Source organism: Vespula vulgaris, chromosome 6, assembly GCF_905475345.1.
Source record: "Vespula vulgaris chromosome 6, iyVesVulg1.1, whole genome shotgun sequence".
NCBI lineage: Eukaryota > Metazoa > Arthropoda > Insecta > Hymenoptera > Vespidae > Vespula > Vespula vulgaris.
In genome coordinates, this window is record NC_066591.1 from 6640330 (window position 1) to 6659700 (window position 19371).

The 19371-nt window shown below is 36.1% G+C and overlaps 1 long non-coding RNA gene across 2 annotated transcripts in view; it reads left to right on the plus strand.

Moving 5' to 3' along the window:
* Window positions 1-466: 466 nt before the first annotated feature.
* LOC127064693 (uncharacterized) overlaps window positions 467-19371 on the plus strand; it is a 54615-nt gene continuing 35710 nt past the window's right edge. Inside the window, exon 1 of one of the 2 annotated variants that reach the window (XR_007781773.1) lies at window positions 467-655. This is a non-coding gene — a long non-coding RNA (uncharacterized LOC127064693). Of the gene's footprint in view, window positions 656-17840; window positions 18326-19371 lie in introns of those variants that run through there. The other variant, XR_007781772.1, reaches the window with a different exon arrangement.

The following is a 19371-nucleotide window of genomic DNA, read 5'->3' on the forward strand; positions in this document are numbered from 1 at the left end:
ACGACCTAACGATCCAATCCTGTATTCCGGAAATCTTTCATTGAGTCGCCTAAACGCGATCGATCACGTTCACGATTACGTTCCGAGTATCTACCAATTCGAGTCAAAGCAAGCATTTCTTTTTTCTCTTTTTTTTCTTTATTTTTTGTTTTTATAAACGAATTACACCTGAAACGATCGAGCGATGAAAAATACCGATAAACTTTTTGATTTGTTTTCGATAAATAAATAAATGCGATTATCGCTTTGAGATCAATCTATATTCCCAACGATTCTCTTTTTCTTTTTTCTCTGTTTTTATAAAAATTCACTTTCAGAAATGAATCGTTCTATATTCCGTATCGTTGCGCGGCTAGCCCGAGCGCTGAATCGTCGTTCGATCGTTTGTCCGTCTTGTTTGTTATTTTGGTGTACACGTTCGAGCTGGTAGCACAGTTGCTTCGAAGACTTGGAGATGATCGAACGTGTTGCGATTTGTTCACGTATTTATGTAACGTTTTGGTGAAAATTCCAACGAAATTTTATCACCCTTCAACGTTTCTAACGTTTGAGATACGACGATTTAGTGTATTAGAGAATATCACGTGTAATAATGATGTCAATGGATGTCGTTAATTTCAAGGATAATAATGAGAAGCTCGATGTTAGTTAGAAGGTAAGATTTATCTTGAGTATTTTGAGTATACATGTTTCATCAGTTGAATTTAATTAATCAAGGCGAATGATCATCGATTATATACACAAGGACTTATAGAGATCCATTTGGAACGTACGAAGCGGTAAAAATTATTCTTTGCAACTGTTCATGCAATCGTTGTGATTTTTACTTTCTTTCACTTTTTCGTTCTTTTTCAGCGTTTTTATTTTTCATTCAATTTTTATTACCGCACTCCATGTTAAACCATTATCAATTTGTGTACCTACACCGATTAAATGAGGCCCATATGGTACGCACTCTTTCATATCCGACGTTCGTAGATCGACCTTTCAGTAAATTTCGTCGAGATAGATCGATTACATAGATCAAAAAAAGGACAAAAACAAAATCGTCGAGAAAAAGTGGACGAGCTCGTTTTTTCCGAAGGCGATCGAGGACATTTGTATTCGCGTGACTCCGCTTGACACACACACATCTACCTGTCTTTGTTTGCATTTATGCGTTCGTGTGTGCATATACGCGTGTGTTTGTGTATCGTCGTGTATCGTACGCTCCGGATCAGAATCGCAGGTACTGTTACGGAATTACGCGTGCTACTGTGTATAGGCCACAGTATTCTCCCTTTATCGACGCGTTATTGCCGATAGGTCGACTGTGTTGCATTTGTATGCGATCGTGTGAGTCGTACGCTTGCGTTTCAAAGTTTTATTTACCTAGTAATGTTTTCGTTCCGCTTCTCTCTCTCTCTTTTTTCTTTTTGTAGATTTGTTAAGAATCTCACAAGTTCATTTCCTCGAGATCTATTTATAATATTTTAGGATTCATAGGAATTTATTTTTAATATACCTATCGATTCATTAAGATTACATTATTAAGTATTATTATCTGATATTTAATGTGGGTTTTAGATTATCAAATGGCGTTTTGTCGCGAGGGAAAGTAAACGACAAGAAAAAAGAATGACCATACACTCGTCTTCGAAGTATTTTAAATAAATCGTAGGATAGTCGACGATTAGTTAGGATTATGATCGCAATGGGTATATCGATAAAACGTGAGCGTTAATGTCGAAGGTTATACGGTATAGGTTTATCGAAAATAAACGGTGAAAATCGTTTAAATTCCTGTATATCGTGCTTGCCCATATTGAGCTGGTAATCGATTATTCGAAAAAGAAGAAATATTAGCGGTCATTCGATAATAATTCAGTGCAGCTTAATGTAGGAGGTACTTTATTGCTAATATGTTCATTAACTTTTCCATGAAGGTTATAATTTGTGTACATGTACAGGATATACCTACATTCATACATATGTACATACATATGCATCTATATAAAGCGGAAAAGATCATTGCCACATTTCATCAGAAGTAACAGAACGATGTTGGATTCTATTTTATCCATTCAAAAGGAATTTTTGATTGACACCGAAACACTGAACGACAGAATATCGAGCGATCCTGTTAGATAGGAATAGTGTGCAATTAATTACGAAGTTCATTACAAAAGAAGAGAAATAGCTGAGTCTTTTACAATGAAACGTCTGATTTGCCATCTATAAAAAGCTTAATTTATGTGACACACAGCACAAACATACATTTACACACGATGTATGAGAAATTGCGGCCAGCTCGGGTTACCTTTCGCCTTGATCGATTTGCAGTTTCCCTTTCACTCTCTACCAACGAATCAACACCGATACGCATATGTATCTACGTAACTACGTTCAATGATACATCTCTAGTTATTTATTTTAATTTACAATTTGCACTTCGAATAATAAATATCGTTAGAACCAAACAAATGAACTGGCGTTTCCGAGAAAAAAGGAACAAAAAATAATCACGATACAATTTATGGTGTATCGAATGTATAATAATATCGAGTTTCGATTAGTTCGTTTAAGTCGTCAAACTAATGTGTATCAATTAGTCGCATATTTTAATCGAACGATTAAAGCACGAATATATTTTAATGTACAATATTTGAAGGTAACTGATAATATCAAGGACGAATACATTTCAAGATAGCGATAAGCTTACAGCGATAAGCTCACAACGATAAGGTTCAAGAGTTCGATGAAAATGGAGGAAAACGAGAATGAGAAAAGAACAAAGGGATGGAAAAGTGACCCATCTATCTCGCGTGGAAGAAATCGATAAAATCAGTCATAATCCTCAACAATTATGGTATCTGGCCTCCCTTATCTTTTACGTGGAACGAATTTTTTCACAAATTCGATCCGATTTCTTAATAGCTTACTTGAATAAAATTTCTATGAAAAAGTTTTCGAATGGTGTGATATACAGTACATACGTACTGTATGTGCACCTAACTAACTATATACGTACATGATTGTGCAAATATGTGCGTATATCATTTACGCTAATATCACGGGTTATTAAATAGTAGAAAAATTGGAAGAAGGAATAATCGTTAGCGTGGATAAAATAAAATATAATAGAGAGTCGTAGGTACACGATAGCTGGCTAATAAGCAAAAATCGGTAAAACTATATGAACTTGCTTAATTATTAATGCGTATTATTCATGAATCTTCAAGGCGACTGTGAACGAACGTACGATAATGAAACATAAGAAAATTACTTTCTATTGTTATATTAAAAAGTCTATATTGGTCGAAGAGAAACTTGAAAAAATTTAGAAAAAAGGTGATACAAGTTATTAAATTTGCTTGCTTTTAACAGGTCATGAGATAATTAATATAAGTAGTTTAATGAACTTAAGCATCATATGCAACGATTTATTATAATATTATCAATATTTTTATTAACAAGTTCGTTAGATTTTGTTTGGTGTTAGCGACTATACAACTTGATTTAATCAATATCCCACGCCACGCTATATAGAAAACGATGGCTTTTTTAGACAAAAATATAAACAAATTAAAAAAAAGTAAAAAGAAAAATGAAAAATAAAAAAAAATCAATAGCTTTTACCTAAACTTTCACTGAACGATACTCGTGCATACATATTTATGGCTTGTCTTCGATATATTTTACACGTATGCGCTTTAAAAATAAAATCCATGCGTCGCATGTCTTTACAATATACAATTTCATAAACACGGATCGAACCATTGAATAATATTTTTCAAGAAACGCCCACTGGTAGTTTCCTGTAGATTATACATATTTGTTACCGCGAGTGATATTTTTTCCCATTGCGTTAAATAAACATGATCGGTGATGAGTAATATAAATTTTAATTCGGATCAAACAGTCTAACTCAATATTCGCGATCATTTGATAGTTTTAATCGATTTTCTAGTCTGACGAATAATCGTAGTTTTATTATAGACCGATGGTAGTCGAATTCGAGTAAATATACTTGTTTACAAACATTGTTTAAATTTAATAGAAAAAAAAGAATTAATTTTTTACAAGCGACAAGGAATTTCACCATTTTGATGTTTTATTCCGTTTAGTGAATGTCAATGAATAAGTAAGTTTCAGAAACGTGTAACTATCACGTTAACGAGTAACGTTTAATGAGAATACATAAACCGCAAAACATTTATAAGTTCGTTATAAATATTTTAGAATGTTTGAGAAACAAATTCCGAGAAACTTTCGCCGACGGCTGTGACAGAATATTTTTCAGTGCCGCCGGCGAGATTCTAGGCTGACAGTATTCCGCATTAACATTAGTTTCGTTAACTGACTTATTTTCTTGAATAGAACGAGATGATGTCATTGAAAAAATCCAAAATACTTCTATTTTTTTCCTACATTGACGACTTGAAATATAGGGACATTTGAACTTATGAAGGAATAGCGCTCTTTAAATAAACTTTTGTTTTTAATCAAAACAAGTGCGTTCGATCTGTCAAATTCATTCTTTATAAGTTTTTCGAAATGTATAAACAAAAAAATTTATAATAAACTAGTCCAGAATATGGTTCAACGCAAATTGCGTATCCGACGGTAGATAGGTACGTGAAAATAAAAGAGAACATATTTCTATAAAATTTTTATCGTGGAAAATATTCCTGTCAATCAAAAAATACTCTTTCCGAAGTGAAGCTTAAAAGAAAATTATTTTCGCATTATTCTACAGTCCCTTTATATTTTACAATTCACTTTGCTAACTTTTTAATTTTCAAAACTATAGTATAGTCGGAATATTACTTATTGTCACTTTGAATGAAATGTATCATTTATTTTAGAAAATTGACTTGCTTTTTGCAGTTAAACCGAAGTGAGTGTTTTTTTTATCGTTCTTTTTCCTTATTTTTTTTCTTTTTTCTTTATATATAGTAAAATAAGCCGATTCTGACAAATAAATCTTACGCGTGTGTATTTCCCGAAGAAACGATCTTGCGCGTTTTAAAGAAGTTATCAAAGTATTTGAATTAGGACACGCGGAGAAAATGGACGAGGCTCGTAAGGTCGCCATAAAAATACGGTGATTTCAACCGACGGCAAGCGCAAGTTCAGCTTTCTTCTCGCGTATCGATTCGCCTCCATTTTTTCCCATGTAAAATGGAAGACATCGAGAGACGAGTTAAAAGGAAGGGTTAAAGGAATATTTTTTTCCATAAAAATTGAATTGAATCTAACTACTTATCAAAATATTGTCGTCGCGCGATTGAGCAGGCAAAATTTCGTTGATTTTTATCACCAGAAATTGAGCATAAATTATTACGATCCTTTTACATATTCCGTGTTTATAGATTAGGAATCAAGTTCAGTGAAAAAAAAGAAAAGAAGAAGAATCCATATTTTCCGATCCATTTCAATCGATCTATTTTCTTGTGATAATGAGAGAAAAAGAGTATATGATTTGAGGTATAAGACAAACATTTATAACTGAGAAGAATTTATCTTCATAATGTATCGTGTTTGAAACAGGATGGATATAAAAAGGAAATCGAGAGGAATCAAGAGGAAATCCATAATCGAAAAAAAGCGCGGGTATAACCTTCGGGCTAGTAGATAGCAGAGAGCTCTTCTTCACTTTATCCGTGATCAGAAAGTGAAAGGGAATCGCACTTTCGGTTATCGATGGGAAAACGAAAACGTGGACTACACTTCGTCGGTGCCGCGTGAACGGTGGATTTTTATACGCTCTGGGTGATATTAATTGGGCCGTATTGTACCGATGGAAATTCAGATTAATCGAAATAAACAACAACAGTATACACATATGATATTTCTATGTGGGTACGTCGAGCAATACTGTCGGAGATATTTTGATAAATATATTGAATTGTATCGATCGATCGATCAATTTTAACATTATAAATACAGGAGAAGTTGAATAATATTTTTCTCTTATTGTAAGAAAGTAAAATAGGAATAGAAAAAACTGATTGTTAAGAGAACGTATTGAATGATAAAAGGATGATGTTATCTGTAAGGTTCGACCTTTTAACGATCTGGTAAAATGATATCGGTACAAAATAGATATACGAAGCCTGAACGGGACCTGTTGAATTTTTCAAAACCACTGAGAGTTATATACGTGATGATAAAGTCCATGTTAAAGTCATTATTTTCTCGAGAAAAGACAGGATATTGACATCTCTATAAAAGTCCTGTCAAATGCCGATGACTCTTGAACTTTTACAAAAAAAAAATTTCAGGATTTTTATCACGTACCGATTATCGAACGGTCGACGTCATTGACGTTATTTTTATAATCTAGAAGTATAATTTGTTCTCCGAGTCGAATCCAATGTTGAAATTCAGATAAAAAGAAGAAGAAAAATATGCAGAATAAAATTTATCTTGATGGAATTGAATTATAATTGATTCGAATCTTACGAAGTTATAGCAATTTGATGTGCAAAAGTGTTTTATTACCATGAAATCCTCATTTGCTTAATTTTTCGAAAATTTTTCTGCACGAAACTATTAAAAAAAAATTATTGAAATAGCACTGTTGTAACACTGATCTATCACTTTAACGAAAGAATATTGAACCATCGCGGAAATGATGATCGGTTGGTTAATAACTTGATAGAATATTTTTAATAGACAGGAAGAGAACGTACGATCCACCGAGATCGACGAATATTTTGGACTGAGAAGTATGTCATGTGAGTCCCAAGTTTCGTGGGACCGTGAGAATATTCTCCTGTGGGCCGGCCAATCGCGAACAGTGGCTAGAACGAGTTCGTCTCCTCTTCGTGGGGGATATGCTGGAGCACCTCTACCTATAAAACGGACTACTATACACTACACATACTACTCGCATACATGATCACATAGCTAGGCGAAACTTGTACATGTATAGATTATTTTTAGAACTCAGCTCGTTACAAATCAGAGATTCATTTTGAACTTATAATGATTCTTTTTTTCTTTTTTACACTTCGTTCTTTTTTTTTGAAATGTGAACCAGTTAATATAGTTGATATAGCACGAATAATAGTTCTTTGACCATGAATTTTGAGAGAAATTATAAAAAGAATGTTATGAAGAAGGTAAAGAAAATTTTCTTGTATTTGTTAAAAAAAATATTCTGTGATTCATCGTATTCGTATAATCCCTATTGAGTGAAGAGGTAGTGGGAGTGGGAGCAAAAAGATGCAATACAGATTTCGGAATATTTGTCGTGCATGTAAAGCAAATATTAATAAAACGTAATATCTTCTGATGTGAGTGTATGAAAACGCAATAGGTGAGCCGGAGGCGAAAAGTTCGTTGCTGACCTTTCTTCCTTCCGTTTTAATATTGGAATGGTAAAAGAACGTTCAACGAGCGCATGGTCACCATGCTTTCCGCACAATGATTTTCGTTATGAGCAATTCGTAATCAAGACACAGTTTTGGTAGATCGACGAATTGCGCTATTAATCGTTAATGCGAGCGCATGGTTTTATCATCGAGAAACAGATTGGCGAATATCACATTTCTATCTATGTACTAGTAAACGACACGTTGATCGATAGCAATTAAGAGATAAAAACGTTAATGAGGAGAAATTAAGGTAGTTATAGTAATGATCCTAATGCCAATAACGATAATTTTTTACTTATACATTAAAATATATATCTAAATAATACCTATAAATATATATTTTTATAGATATGTACTTTTTTTTTAAATATATTTTCTATGCTATAGAATATTTTACATTTCTGCAAAGAATTTTATTTTTTAGAATTTTCCGCAAAGTATTATAGTTATTAATCTTGGTATATGATCTTAGTATAAATAATTAGCATAAGTATTTAACATACTTCAGGTAATTCAACACAATTTTGAGAGAATCAAGGCTTGTGTAACTAGGTAATTTTATGAAATAGATTGAAACTACTGCGAATGAAATTTCTTCTCTCTGTAAAACGCATGTACGTTCCATATTCTGTTTTTATTTTTATTTCTTCGAAAAACAAAAGCTCATGCATACAAATATCTAACGATATGCCAGACACGAGGAGAGTTCTGGCATTTATATACAACGGAAATGCCCAAGGCGAATGCGTTTGATGCGGGATTTTCGGTTTTACACGATATGCTCGTGGAATTTCGATCGATTTCACTGAAATTGGAACTTGAACCATTATGCCAACGATTGGATAATGCTGTTCGAGACGCCAGCTAGGTATGAGAACCTCTCGAATGGACGGTATAACACGTTTCTCTTGTGAAGAAACATCTGGCCGAGTCAGCAAGACCCTTTTCTATCTTCTTCGTCTTATTTATTATGCATCCTATTTTATTTGTACGATCAAGTCCCCAGCTTTATCATTCACTCGTTAATTTTATGCGGAAATATTCTAACTTTTTATGTATTAATGTGAAAAAAATTTGAGAGATTATATAGAATTTCTCTTAACTAAATGAGTGCTGCGTCTCCTAAAGGAATTTCCTTTTCCTCGAGCTGACAAAAATGGCGGAAAGAAAAACAGCCTCGCCGACGTAATTTAATCACTCTTCCTCTTTCTCTTTCAAAAGACAGAAAAGCAACTACGCCGGTATCTTTTTATTATTTCCTTGTTTTACAACGAGTCAAACAAGTTACTCCGATGTTCTAGCTTCGTCGAGACTTTTAACGGCACGCAACTGAAAATGGTGGAAAGCGACGCGTAGCGCTAGTAACGGTCGTATAAATTCCGCGGAATTGCCCGATGCTCGTTTGTGATGTGTGTCAGCTCAGCCGGAGAAAGAGAGAGAGAGAGAGAGAGAAAGAGACAGAGAGTATGAAAAAAAAGGAAACGATCGGTCGTCGGTTGATAGAAGAGGGGGTATAAGGGAGGAAGGGTGAACGGAACGGAGTGGAAAGTTGAAGAAAAACCGTGGCGGTGTTTACTGGAACCGGTCGTGGAAAAACTTTTCAGACGGCGGCTTTTGAATGGTCGTCGATCGTTCGGCGAACTCTGCTAGTTCGTTTCACGACGCTCGGATTTACGGTCTCTCACTCTCTCTCTTTCTCTCTCTTTCTCTCTTTTCTCCTCTTTTCGTCCTTCATTTCTCCTTTTTCTCCATTTTTATCGGCAAATTCATCGTAAATTTATCGAGTACCATTTACCGCGACACACTTTTCCAACGAGCTTAACCACGTAAAGCTGGATTCGTTTTTATTAGTAAGACGTAGCTCTGTGCGAGAACCGACGACTTAAGAAGGATAAAAATTTTCCTAAGCATATGCTGAGAATATACATCGCGTTATTTAGCAGAAGTTATTATATGTATCTACTTCATACAAATGAGCGTGTACGTGTGTCGAATGAAAATATCATACGTACTTGATAGAAATGAACTTGTACATGTGTAAATATACGTAATAACGTATTTCGCAATTACGACTGAATAAAAAAAAATTTTAATATAATTGGTAAACCCTAATAAAATCCAAAATTTATTACCCGTTGATATAATTTTTATAGGCGATTTAAGGTATCTTATTATGACTTTTTAGTTAGCGATCGGTGCCGTATCGATCGCTTTGATTTACATCGAGACATACCTAATTACCTGGCGATTTAATGAAATCACGAATTTAGCATTCCCTCCCCCGCGATTATTATCAGATATCGGTTTAATAATGCGATATATTCATCTGATTTCAATACTTATTCCCCGTCTATATAAATTAACGAATATTCTACATATATGGTATGCTTGTATGAACGACAGCGTCTAATTATCTCGTTTCTCCAAATCACAGTTGGAGATGCTAATTAGCTATTATCTATCGCGTTATACTTTCGGAACGTATCACGTGGTTATTATCCGCTTGAAAGGAAAGAAAAAAAAAAACTTCATCAATCCTATAAAATCGTCTTCTTAATCTGGTTTAGGGAAACCATCCGTGCTTCTATCGATTTACTTCATTATCGGAAGAAGAACGTAAGCGTGCAATCGTTTACATCAACATTTATGAGTAGCTATCGAAGAGATCAAATATTTCGTTATATGCACGATGAAAACCAGTTATTCACGTTGTTTTTTTTTCTTTTTTTTTCTTTTTTTCTTTGAAATCAAATTGTAACCATTTCTGATTTAAGAGCGAGAAGAAAGTTTATCATCTATCGGTTGTCGTGGCAATTGATTCGAACAATTTCCGTACGGTGCGGCTAGGTGGTCGATGCAAATTGAAAAGCGAAATCATATTGAAAGCATTTCACTCGAGAAAGTTTGACGTGGTTCACGGAGGTGTATGTACGTAACGAGTGGCGTCGGGAGGTGAGAGGAGGAGTTACTGGTGGAGGAGGAGACGGCGTTTGAGTTTTCGATCGGAAACCGGGTAGCGCCGTGCAAGGTAACGCGATTAACGCCATGCAAAATTGGACCTCTTTGAGCAGCGCGTCGTTCGTTCGGTCGACGATGCAACGCAGTTAGCCCTTCAGGAGGTGGCGTTAGAGGGTGGAAAAGGGTGAGTAGTACGATCGTCACGCCGGAGAACGCGTATCACCTACTCCTACGTGGCTGTGTACCAACCTTCAAAGTGTCGAGATTTCTCGTGACATCGCCAACACGAAGATTTGTCTCCACCGAGCCATAAGGACGTTTGAGCTTTCGATTGCACGCGTTATCCTGATCTGATACGATTATCCGTTGCACGAAATGTCGTTTCTCTTTGATGAGAGACGCTTTCGTTCTCACACTTCCTCTCTCTCTTTCTTTCTCTTTTTCTTCTATAAAAATCATTTTTTAAATAGGTATACAGAATACGTATTTATTATATTTTTTAAATTAGGACTCTGAATTATTTATAATCGTCTATTAATAAAGACATTATAAACGTTTCAAATAAAATCAGTAAATATTAGCAAGCTAGTTAAAGAACCATGATGTGGCATTAGTATTAACCTGTTAACTATGTTTGACGAGTATATTTGTCATGCGAAAAAAGAAATTATTTTTTGTTATTTATGTTATTTAAATTATGACTTTAGTGTAAACTAAAAACATATTTGTAAATTAAAGACGTTTTAAAATATTTTGAGACAACGAAATGAAAAGATAATTAGACAGTTAACAGTCATTATCGTAAAAGTTTTTATTCTGACTAATTCCTGTAACGTATTCTGTTAGGAAGAACTGTCCTGTCTTGTTTTGTCTCGTCCAGTAATTTGATCACTTTCATTCTTATTCATTATATAAAACATTATTATTTCTTCATGAGGAATAAAGTACAATTAATAAATTAAATTTTGTCAACAATATAAATTAATTCTTGAAAATAGATACAACTACCATTTCGTTGTAATTTTATTCAATTTTACAGTAGTTCAATATATTTTGTATTTGACGTATATATTCGTCATTTCTTAATTTTTGTTACGCAACGTAGTTACACATTTAAAAAATAGACCTACAAAGTTAACAGGTTAATTAACGTTAACGACCAACCAATTACTTCGACTTATATTTGTTAGTAAATTAAGATTCAATATGTATATATCGTCGTGACTTTGGTCTTGTGGTTCAATACGTGTAAACACTTGCTAAATGCGAAAAGTGAAGTGTAAAAAGAGTGTAGTTTAAGTGTAAAAGAGTTCAACGTCAGACGTCAAAGTTTTTCTCTGTTTATGCGGCATTCATTAACTTTGAAGTCAATTTCGTCGTTGGACTATTCGTCACCTCTAGTAGGTTCATATCTAAGCGCTGCTTTTCGGTGGACAGCTGAATATTACGCGGGCAACGTTGAACAAGCGAACGATGGAATAAATAGATAATTAGCAGGTCGAGGAAAGAAGTGATAATTTTCGCGTTTCCCACATCCATCAATCTTTCATCTTTCTTTTTCTCTCTCTTTCTCTTTGCCAATCGACTCACAATCTATCTCTCATTACGGAGCAAGAAAAAAGAGAAAGAGTTGGCGATCGTACTTACATCTATTTTTTAATAGACATTTATAATGATGTTTATCCACGTATAAGTAAATCACCGTTGGAGTTGCGGAATCTAGGTGATAAAAAATTGGGGACATCGATCGAAATGTTGGTAATTATTATTATGATATTCATCTATTGTTAATTTCGGATAATAAAGGTTTAAAAAAGTTTTGTGCCAGTTAATGATGATCTCTATGCTAGTAGTCTTCATCAAATATATAAGTGATATGGGATATCTTTGTTATGTAAGCTAGGTAACTGCAATGTTGAAAAGACAAAAGGATCAGGATACGATAGGAAAATCGGAAGAGAACGTATCGTAATTCCGGAGACACAGAGAATATATATATATCAGTAGGAAGTGGCCACAAATGGAACCCTTAATACGTCGGCATTGTACGTTAGATTGGAATCGCCCTGAGCGATTCTCGGCTGGTTTCATCGGTCGAGAGATTGAAACCATTCCGACGAGCATAACCACCGTCGAGTTTCGTTCGTTTTCGATGGAGACGATCGAGGTGACCCGATTGGTTGCTGTGATATACCCAGTATTCATCCAGGGACCTGGACTTAAACGTTGGTATGAGTTGTGCCCTACAAAAATACAGGTTTCCAATAACTGATATAGTCCCTTCTCTCTATCTTTCTTTTTCTCTTTCACCTTGTCTATTCTCTTATATCTACTCTTTGGTTACCCCTCTTTGTTCTTCTTCGACAGGACAGAGAAACAATATAGCATGCGCGAAAAAGTACCCCTTTCCTCTGTTGGTCCTTTCTTTCTCTACAGTCACCATCGACAGCTACCATCTCTTGCTATCTTTATTTTGCTTTCTCTCCGTCTGTCCGCTTCTCTCTCTTTCTCTATCCATCTATCTCTTTCATTTATCTTCTTCTTTTTGAATGCATGTGTTACTCGGGTCCGCGTATTTGGAGTTCTCTGATCAACAAACAAACTACGAACGATTCTTTTCTCTTAATTCGTCAATCTCACGTGATTCATCTTATTAGGTCTAAATCAATGAATACTTTATCGAATAAATAATTTGATCAGCTTTGAATTATTTTTGATTTCACTTGTTAAATTGAACAGGTAATCTTATACTCGTTAGATTTTAGCCCAGACGAGGAGTCAATTGAGATTATCCGTTAGGTGAACGTAAAGCATGAATGTTGAGCGTATTGCCAATTTCACAGGTGCATGAGCTTCGAAATGGGTTATGCTGTGTTACCATAGGGATTCGTAGTAGCGCACGGCCGTGCGTAATATCGGTCATTGACAGCGATAGTGTTCCGCAATGTTCCGGAGAATGTGCGTTCATGGTCACGAACATACTGGGTGACACTAAGGTTGATTTGCCGTTAGATTCGTTGATTATGGACTGAGAAATAAACTAGAATTGCTTACAAATGTTGTCTCTCTATGTATCATTTTGTTCTCGTTAAATGACTTGTATTATGAATATTAAATATTTAACAAGTTATTAAATATAAACACGTTATTCGTATATTAATTTGTAACTGGACAGGATTAGTGTATCTTAACTTAACCGATTCCATTTATAATATAAAATGTTACTGTTCGATAACGTGCACTATCAAGTCTTCATTCTAAAATTTCAATCTACTTGTCTATAGATGTATCTATGCATGCGTATTTATAATTCAATTTTAATAGAAAGCGACTCGTTTGATATTCGAAGGCAACGATCGGATCTATTAGGCTTATACAAACGTAATACGGAGAATTGCATACCGGATAGCAAGTATCACCCAGTATATAGTTCGGTCGCATGTATATAGTCGTTAACGTGGCACACGTACGCACGGTAACAATGAACCACAGGTTTGTTGGAGAAAGTGAGGGGGGATACGCCGAGCGTTAATTGGTTCAGTGTCAAGGTCAAACCTCTCTCGCGCGTCATCGCATTATCATCGATTATTGGACATATCTCGTGGTTGTATAACTCTAAGTATATGTGTTTCTGTATTAGGGCGATATTACAAAGACCGATAAGACGATGATGAGATAGTGGCCTACGATATGATACAGTTACTGTCGAATCGATTGCCAAGTGTAATCGTGTGTAAGTTAACCTCACTAATAATGTCCCGTTAGGGAAGTACATCGATGAGCTTTCATTGTCCAGCACGTTCATTGTCTCGTTACTTAACTATACGCTCAGTTATATACGTGCCAATAGATTCAACAGGCTGAGATTTATAGTGCCGAGTCTATGTAGAACTCAGTCAGCGTATGGGCCCAAGTTTCACGATTCAAGTACCCATTGTGTTTAATTATATCTTTTAATCTTATCTTAATGTTTAGGAAATTTCTTTGAGAAAGTATACATACTCGTTTGTCCCCATAAAATCGAAGATCTGACATAATTCATTCGTGCATACATATGAAGGGGTAAGCCAAGATCGCCAAAAATAATAAAATTTACAATGTTAAAATATTGCACAAAATCTTAGAATATTTACTTTCTTTAAGAACGAGAAAGGAGAAGATAGAAAGAGAAAGAGAGCGCGAGAGAGAGAGAAACGACCTTGGCCTAGTATACGAGAGCAAAAGCGGACATCCAAATCCACGTGGTACTTCGTGCCTTTGTCCGAAGGTCGTGGTTCACAGTATAAGCGAGAAGTGAGAGAGGGATGTGAGTGCGCATGAAAGAATTGCGACGAAAAAGCGAAGAATAGAAAGAATTGAGAGCGTCGGTTGGACGAGGAGCGTTGCAATAAATCGGTCAAAGCGTTCGCTGGACGTTGGGAGGGGTCGTTGTATGTATATGTATGTATCTACGGCGATAGTACGTGCCTTGGCTCGAGGAGGGGTGTATACCACCGCGGTGGACACAGTTTTTTCACGTCGTTTAGCTCGATTTTTTCCAGTGTCAGCTGCGGGGATCGATCGAAAAGCGAACGAGACAACGGTGATTGCGTAATGGCCAGTGTGCTGTAGTGTCGATCGAAAACGAAAGTAGATGACGCGACTGGATACATATATAGATGTGTGTACATATATATATATATATATATATATATATACATTGTACATATTTGTATATATATTGTATACATATATGTATATATATATACACATGACACACAAACATATACATATATACATATACATGCACCCACACATACTGGCTGGGGACTCAGCAGACGGACAATAACCAATCATGTGCAATTAACCTGTGACACCATGACACCTAAATACTCCGCTGTGATACCTACATAGCGGTTATGTTCCCATTATGTGGCCGTATCGACATGTGTTTCGCGCCGTGTCGTGGCACGCGCGTTGCCCGCGTTCCTCCGTGCATTTCTGCGTTCTATGATATGCCAGTACTAGGACCGAGCGTGCAGAGATCACGCATAGACTATGTGTCCACCATGCCTACGATATATACACACTATCTCCTATACCCCGATTACGTTGGATATCTATAAGTTATAGATCGTGATTGCCTGCTGGTCAATAAAGCTGCTGTAACCAGGTCAACTTGCTTTCTCAGAAAAATATAAAAGTAACTGATTTAGTAAATTCACCCGAAAAAAGAGAGAAGGAGAGAGAGAGAGAGATAAAGAAAACAATTATGATCATCAAGGTGTGATCATCAAGATTTTCGTCACTATTTTCAGTGTAATATTTGGTAAAAAGAAAATGAGCAGTAAACTCATGAAAGCTGGTGTCTTGTAAGGGCAATAATACAGGGAATATACCTGTGATAGGTCAGAGGTGGTAAACTCTAGGTCAAAATCCTAGGACTCCGCTGAGTCTTTCACGACAACCTGCCAATCCTGTTTCTCGCGTGACACCCTACTTAAATATGTCTCGTGTCTCTTAACCCCAAACGACGTAGTTCAGGGGAGCAATGGGATGATTTGCAGACTCTGCAATAACCGGTTTCTTGCTGGAGGTCCTCTTGTCGTCTTGTAGTTGGGTGGTCCAGCGAATTTTGCACGATTTTCAATGCTCGATGGGTAACGCTGGAGATCAAGAAATTTAGCTTTATTCATTAGAAAGACGTTCATCGTGAGAACGAGACAATTTTTTAGGACATGAGCTAGCTCGAAATAAAAATTCACAGTTCTCCCTTTGTGCTCGGTAAACGTGAGATCGTAAGACTCCATGGAAAATAAAGGATTTTATATAAGGCAAGGATTAGATTCTTGTGAGAAGATGAAAGAGAATTTGACGTAGAGGATTGATCAAAGCTGTTGCAAAAGCTGAGGGTTCTTGCATACGTAATTGTGGGATATCTCGTAGACGAGTAATATCTGTAAATAAAGAATAGCTTTATGCATTGTATAATGCTGACTGATGAAACTTCGAAGAAAATATGTTATCAAGCTGAAATTGTAAAAACGTGAGAGTTTGGACAGTTGGAGCGTTAACGTAGTCTACGCTGGATCCGTATCATATCAGTAGCATATACACATCGTATACATTACGGAATTAACAGATGTATTAGAATAATGAGGGATTTTCCGAATCCTTTTATAAAAGGTACATATTTCAACAATATTCGTTTTCTCGCAAACAAAACATATTATATTAATTTTAGCGAGCTGTATTTCGTCAGTAAAGTAATATCGTCGAAATCCTGATTGGTAAAATAAGTTGAATGACTTCCTTGTAGACTTATTGTACAGACCCGGTATTTTCAATGAACTGGAGAGAATTTATACGGATCGATGCCTCGATGCCAGCTTTTAGCCTTTGTTCAATTATGTTTGTAAAAGCGACGCTGACTTCTGCTATTTGTCATCGAACGACGGTACGATTATTGAACGCGGCATGGAGGCTGTTGATCGTAGGAAATGAATGAAACAAGTTGTTGTACACGTTTCAATACCGATGTAATATAGTACGTGAGTTTATAGTTATACTACCTTCATAATTTCAACGCATAGCAGAGTATGTGAGTTATGATTTTCGTAATCATAATTAAATGTGCTTTCATTATTATTAGTATAATAGATGTCCATTATAAATAGGATATGTAATGATTTTGTCTATTGTATCTATTGTAGCGTATTGTTAATGATTATTGATTTCTCCACTGTTCAGCTTTAGAAATCTTCTAGTGGAATGAGATTTGGAATTAGATCCTTTCGAAATAACGCACGGATCGATCATTTCCTTTTGTTGAACGCTACCCCATATTCTGTCTTTTCTTCGAAACTCGTTCAAATAGATAAAAGTATCATGCATAATGGTCATTGCAAGAGTTGGATGCAGTGAACTGGGCGATCCAATTGTAGGTCTGACTGTAAACGCAAGTTCGACTGATAAAAGGAAACTTCGTGCAAGTTGATCGTATTGTGAGTCACCCAACGATATTGGTATTACGAACCTGACAAGTTTCTCGAACGTAACATGAGAGACTTTCTAGAACAGTACGTGATAAGGCAAATATTTTTCCAACGAACGAACAATAAGTGTTCGTAATACGTTTAATACGTCTTTTAAGTAAAATCGAAAATAATTTATATGTACGATATACGATAATGAAATAAATAAGATCAGTTTATTGTCGATCATTTTCGTATTTAAAACTGTACAAATCTTACGGTTACTATGCAAAGGGATTGAAAACAGGTTCACGTTCGTTTCAAAGACAAGACTATTCGTATTCATCCATTCTTAAAGCTAGCTAGCTCAGAAAGAATCCAATAGGTTCGGTAGGCTTCTGCAGGATTTTGCAGAGCTGTCTGCAGCTCAAGAGTACGTGGAGGGGGTCGAGCTGAAGCTTTACTGGGGGTCCAACAATGAATTCTGGCTCCATCATAAAAGATGCTTCCTCGGACTCAACCCCTCTCTTTTCCTCTCCTTCGAACACCAACTGGCTCTGATTCTGCAGAGCTCTATGCAAATCGACTCGAAAGCGGGTTTTTGCATCGATGACTACCGAAGTAACGCGAGGAAGGGCCATCAGTTTTAAGTTTCGAGCTGAACGGAGAAGAGGCATGCGAATCGTACGTCGTACGCGAACGATTTTCGGAGCAGAAAACGAAAGATTGACGGAACGGAGAGGGTGGTAGTGGTGACTGTGGTCGCGCTGCTACTGCTCTTGGTGATGGTGGGGGTGGTAGTGGTGAAGAAAAATGGCGGGAAAAGCCGGTGAGTGCGTGGGCGCAGGATCGATGAAGAGCACAAAATGGCGACGGTAGGGAAGGACGGAACGACTAGAAAGAAGAGGAGGCTGCGAGTGTAGAAGGGGTGGTTTTCAAGGGGGTGGACGGCGTGAGAGGGAGGAAAAGAGAGATAGACAGAGGGAAAAGAGAAAGAGAAAGAGAGACAGAACGACGAGGAGAGAGCAACGTGCCGCAGAAGGGAGAAAGGTGAGTATCGAAGGAAAAAAGAAGTCTGCGAAAAAATTGAAGCCAACGCTGGAATCGAACGTGGTCTGTGGGTCAAGGATGCTGAGAGTGAAAATCAAAGAGTATCGGTTGTGCTATCTCTCCGCTTTCCAGACGGCCCAGTTTTTTTTTTCTATCTTTCTTTGTTTTTCTCTCTTTAGTCGGAAAAATAAATTCCTGTGGCGTGCATATGCGCGTACACGTTTATTATGTATCGCTCAGCTTCGCAAAATTCATTTGTCTTCAATCAGTGGAATACGATGTATCGTATATTTTCGAAGGTCAGGTATCCCATCAATCGTCACTTACGTATTCACGATTGTTTCTTCTGTTTTCGCGAGATAGAAAGAACTTTTTTGCAGAATATAAAAACTCTATTTCATTGTTAACCTAATGAGGCTATTGATTAGACGCTAATATTGGATAACCAAATGAAAATTTAATATGATCGATAATGTATACGATAATTAATATCTAATGTGTTGCAAAAAAATTTTCACAAAATCGTGACCGCCAGTGTGTAGCTCGCATCGCGTCGATTGATTTTTATAATTTATTGAACTTCGCTTTGCATCGGAACCATTAATCATAATGTAATACGCTACGCGCAATAGATTTTAAAGCGAATACGCTGTCGCCGAAGGTCATTTCTCTTTGTTTGGAAACGTTATTCTTCTCTTTTTAATTCTTGGCGTAAGACCATATGCGATTTTCCACGATCTTTTTATTCTCGCTTAAAGGCTACAGCAACAATTATTCTCTTTTTCTTGGTTATTACCATCAGGAATGAATTAACTAAAGATTTTTTAATCGTACAAAAAACATATTTTATATTTACTTATAAATTTTTTCCGAAATTTCTTTTTAACGCGTGAAAGCATCGTCGCGTTTGAGAATTGACAAAGAACGTTTGAACGACGAAAAGCTTTGTTAAAGGATTGCTTTGAAATATTTCGTGAATATAAAATTCTCTCTCATCGTTTCAAAAAGGCCTCTTAAAGAGAGACGTTCGATCTTGTAATTGATTT